Below are 5,715 nucleotides of genomic sequence, written 5' to 3' on the forward strand. Positions count from 1 at the left end.
TATCTGAGTACTTTTAATTTTTCATTCCATTCACACAGGCATCTAGCTGACCTAGCCCTTGTTTAACTGGTAGATCTGCTCACCATCTTATAGCCATTGAACTTTCTAATGTTGCGGTCTGATGCATATAATAAAATAAAGACATCGTTATGGGGGTCCAGTTAGACTCAAGAATGAGGACTCCATCCTATCAGAATTAATGAGCCATATCTTTTTAGCCATATTTTATGGTTAAAAGGGGCATAGCATAACACACTTAGGGGATTTTCCTTACCTTCATTGATTGGGAATTTAATCTGAATTATATATCTCTTACTAAATTTGTAGTCATTTTTCCAAGACTTTTGCCTGCAATTTCTATAATTTAGATTAAAATGCACAAAAACCATTTTATCTATGCCACTCAAACAACTTGAATAAAGTAGCAGTAGAAAATAGAATCGACTCTTCATAGCAAATAGGTGCTGAGCATTAAGAGAAATATCAGCATGATTTAATGTAATGCTAAATTCTAGATAAATTCTAAATGACTTAAGCCACACAAAAGGATTAAAAGCAAGTCCATGTACTCAAAGGAATGTAAGCAATGGCGGCAGTGCAGCAAGAAACAACAGTTTCTGCAGCAGAATATTTTGTCAGCATATTCCAGCTGACCTTCAAGACAATGGTCAAAAATCTGCTAAATTGCTGAAAAAGCCTAGAATTTATTAATTTGTTATATTTATATAACCACCCATTTCACAATCAAATAGCTGTGGAAGTGTAGAAATGCTGATTATCTACCTACCTACTTATCCATCCATCCATCCGTCCATCCATCCATCCATCCATCCATCATATAGGTTGCAAAAGAAAATGGGAAGCCAGGGAAGTATACATAGTACTTTGCTTGGACTGCTATATTTTTGCACATTCTTCTGATATTCATATTAGGGATTTGCAGAACATATAACGTAACATTTTCCAACACTACGTACTGTCTGCTAGCCATATTATAGACATTGGGTCTGAATTGGGTCTCCCATCCCCACAAACATTTGGGTCAAAGGGACCTGTGGCAGTATTATCCTCTATGGCCTGGATAAAATAGGCAAACTACTTCTAGATTATCCTAAAAGCATCCTGGGCCCAAACCCTGTAAGTCTTTACCTGCAGTAACTATAATATATGTGTTAAACTGTTGAATTGATTTCTCATCTCTGAACCTGTGAGGTGCCACTTTCTGTACCTATTTCAGTTTCTGAGTGAAGGTCAGCCCTGGTAGAGTGCATCATAGTAATCCAATCCTGAGGTAATAGACCATTGTTAGGCCCTCCAGATGGAACTTCATGGCTTGTGAACAATAAATGCAATAGTATCTCAAGAACTTTAAAACTGTGTAAATATCATTGTATTGAAACAATATAATGTATGAAGATTTCTAACAATACAATAAAAGGAAAAACAGAAAAATACATTTTGCGATGATTCAGTTTCAACTTGTTCGGTCTCATCTAGTCACTTACTGCTTCCAGACATGGGTTAGGATCTCTACTGCAGTGGTCCCCAACCTTTTTATCGCCGCGGCCCGCTGAGCGCGCGCAGGGGTGGGGGCACGGCCCAGGAGCTTTTGCGCACAGCCCATTGCGCACAGCCCAGGAGCCTTTGCGCTGCAGCGTTCATGTCCCCCGGCCGCTGCGCGGCCCGGTGCCAGGTACTCCACGGCCCGGCACCGGTCCGCGGACCGGGGGTTGGGGACCACTGCTCTACTGTACTCTTGCTTGGTTCTGTGAGGGAGAAATACATCTGTATATATTGATGACAACTCGCCCCAAGCCCACGGATAACTTCACCCAGTAGTTTCCTATAGATGTTAACATGGGGGAGAGACTAACCCTGAGGCATCTCATGTTGGAGTAATCATGAGTTCAAATGCTTCTTCATCTTTAGATTGGAACCAGTAACTCAGGAAAGAGTGGAACCATTGTACCAGAGTTGTTCCAACTCCCAACTGTAGGAATCCAGAAGGCGATCAGTATTAAATACTATTGAGAAAGCTAATAAGCCAAGAGAGCCATGCTCCCTCTATCTGTGCCGTGGTTAAGGTAATCCACAAGAGCAGGGGTGTCAAACTCATGGCAATCATGCTCTGGCCATGTCAACCCCCAGTTTAGCGAAGGGGGGAAAAGTCAAGATATGTCAGGTGATGACAACATGACGTCATGAGTTTGACACCCGTGTAGAGGAGCAGTTAATGTGATTTAACTCCAAGATCTTGGTCTTCAATCTGATTGAAAAAAAACCCAGGTGATCCACTTTATTCAGAATCCTTGATAGCTGAAGTTTCATCACATTCTCTCCAATCCTTCTAAAAAAAGCTGAAAGATCTAAAGATGTTGGGTTTTAAGATGGCATCTTCAGTCAGGTGTGTAACGATGTTTAAGTAATTAATGAGCTGAACCTAACCCTTCCCCTCATTGGCTGCCCAAAGAAATGAAGGGAATCAAGGATCCAGCCTACAAGTGGATAACTCATGCAAAGAATCCATTCCACTTCTGAGTGCACAAGATCAAAGAATCCCAGGTCATCTCACAAGTAATCCCATTTACTACATTTTGTCCTGTTCGTTCAATAACTCCAAATATGAGCCATGTTATCCTCAATATATCTAGCAAATCACTTCAGACTGATGGATACATCCCTAATATGTGGATTAAAAAACAACAACATTGCTGGAAGATGTTCTGTCAGTGCAATATGGGCAGAGAAATACTTTTTGCTGTGCTTATCATCAGAATCTCAGCTCCAACCTGAGCTCATAGGGCTAGATGTGGTCTTTGTTTTATACTGGCGCTCCAACTATTTTTCTGCTATACATCTGTTGTTATTCATTGGTAAATGTTAAAGCCCCACCAGGCTTTATTTATTATTTATTTATTTATTGAATTTCTATACCGCCCTACTCCCGAAGGACTCAGGGCGGTGCACAGCCATGAAATAAAACACATAGATATACAAAATTTAAAATCGAATAAAATGAATTAAATAAATTTGGCTGAATTAATACCCGTAATTTAAGATACCCATATTTTAAAATACATTAAAAATTTAGAATTTACACTTAAAAGGGAGAAGATTTAGGCGAGGCCAGCTTGATGAAATAAAAGCGTCTTTAACTCGCGGCGGAAGGTGCGCAGATCCGGAATCCTCCGTAACTCTGGGGGGAGCTCATTCCAGATCGTCGGTGCCCCCACAGAGAAGGCTCTCCCCCTAGGGGCCGACAGCCGACATTGTTTGGCCGACGGCACCTGGAGGAGCCCCTCTCTGTGGGAGCGTACTGGTCGGTGGGAGGCTGTTGGTGGTAGTAGGCGGTCCCGTAAGTAACCAGGTCCCAAGTCATGGAGAGCTTTAAAGGTGGTAACCAGAACCTTGAAGCGCACCCGGAAGACCACCGGGAGCCAGTGCAGCTCGCGCAGGAGAGGTGTTACATGGGAGCTCCATGTTGCTCCCATAACCACCCGCGCGGCCGCACTCTGCGCCAGTTGGAGCCTCCGGGTGCACCTCAAGGGGAGCCCCATGTAGAGAGCATTACAATAGTCCAGACGAGAGGTGACGAGGGCATGAGTGACTGTGCGTAACGAGTCCCGATCTAGAAAGGGACGCAACTGGCGAATCAGGCGAACCTGATGAAAAATCCTCCCGGTCACGGCCGTCAAGTGCTCTTCTAAAGACAGCCGTGAGTCCAGGAGGACGCCCAAGTTACGAGCCCTTTCCGTGGGGGCCAATGATTCGCCCCCAATAGCCAGCGATGGCGCCAGCTGACTATATCGGGACGTCGGAAACCACAGCCACTCGGTCTTGGATGGGTTGAGCCTGAGCCCGTTTCTCCCCATCCAGATCCGTACGGCCTCCAGGCACTGGGACATCACTTCAAGGGCATCGTTGGGGTGGTCCGGGGTGGAGATGTACAGCTGGGTGTCATCAGCGTACAGATGGTACTTCACCCCGAAACCACGGATGATCTCGCCCAGCGGCTTTACATAAATGTTGAACAGAAGGGGCGAGAGAACCGATCCCTGCGGCACCCCACATATAAGGGGCCTCGGGGTCGATCTCTGCTCCCCTGTCAACACAGACTGCGACCGGTCAGAGAGAAAGGAGGAGAACCACCGTAAAACGGTGCCTCCCACCCCCAACCCTTCCAGCCGGTGCAGCATGATACCATGGTCGATGGTATCAAAAGCCGCTGAGAGGTCTAACAGGACCAGGACAGAGGAACAACCCCTGTCCCGAGCCCTCCAGAGATCATCCACCAACGCGACCAATGCCGTTTCCATGCTGTACCCAGGCCTGAAGCCCGACTGGAATGGATCTAGATACGACGCTTTGATGTCATGATGAGGTTCCTTGAGGGCAATCGATTTTAATGGTTTTCTGGCCACCTTCTGGAAGCCAAAAACTTGTGACACAGCTACCAGCCATTAAGAAAATTACCAAGTATTTATATCCTGAACACTGAGCAAATCCATGTAATATATACAGGTAGTTCTTGACTTATGACCACAATTGAGCTCTGCTGTTAAGAGAGACATTTGTTAAGTGAGTTTTGCCCCATTTTACAACCTTTCTTGTGACAGTTGTTAATTGAATCACTGCAGTTGATAAGTTAGTAACCCAGTTGTTAAGGGAATCTGGCTTCCCCATTGACTTTGCTTGTCAGAAGGTTGCAAAAGGGGATCACATGACCTTGGGACATAGCAACAGTCATAAGTATGAACCAGTTGCCAAGCAACTGAATTTTGATCACATGATCAAGGGACGCTGCAAAAGTCATATCTGTGAAAAACTGTAATAAATAACTTTTTTCAGTGCTGATGTAACTTTGATTGGTCATTAACAACTGTTGCAAGTTGAGGACTATGTGTAGCATGGACCATCTCATTCAACCCTTCATTCTTATGAAAAGAAGCTAAATAGGCCAACATATACTAATTATCATCTCAGACTGATGGAAAGTGATCTGAAACTGGAAGTCACGGTCTGCCTCTGATCTCTCTTAGCACATAGATATCAAAGCCTCCTAAGGTAACCTCCAGATAATAACATCATGATGTTACCTAGGACCTCAGAAAAAGATGCTGTTTGGCAACTGGTGGAAATACACCAGCAGAATCCATAGTTTGCCCCTTCAACAGAAGTTCAGATGAAGACATGTTTGGCAGTGGTGAAATCCAAATTTTTTTACTACCGGTTCTGTGGACGTAGTTTGCTGGGTGTGGTATGGCTTGGTGGGTGTGGCAGGGGAAGGATACTGCAAAATCTCAATTCCCACCCCACTCCAGAGGAAGGTTACTGCAAAATCCACATTCCTTCCCCACTCCTGGGAAAAGGATATTGCAAAATCTCCATTCCCACTCCACTCTGGGGCCAGCCAGAGGTGGTATTTTACGGTTCTCTGAACTCAAAATTTCCACTACTCCAGAAAATTTCCAGAACCTGTCAGAACCTGCTGGCTTTCACCCCTGATGTTTGGTCACCTGAGTAGCAGGGTCCCTGATCATATCAAGTGATTTATTACCACTTCCTTCCTGTCAGTTGCATAGGTGCTCAAGCTATTTTCATTTTTGGTTGGACTTCAGATAAAATCCTATAACTCATTGAATCTTCCTGGTCCTTACATGTGCTGAAATAACATTTTTTGGGTTAAAATTCTAGCTAAGATTCTTATAATTTTGA

Source organism: Pituophis catenifer, unplaced genomic scaffold (genome assembly GCF_029215685.1).
Source record: "Pituophis catenifer annectens isolate HBS135680 unplaced genomic scaffold, rPitCat1.0.hap2 SCAF_6, whole genome shotgun sequence".
Taxonomy (NCBI): domain Eukaryota; kingdom Metazoa; phylum Chordata; class Lepidosauria; order Squamata; family Colubridae; genus Pituophis; species Pituophis catenifer.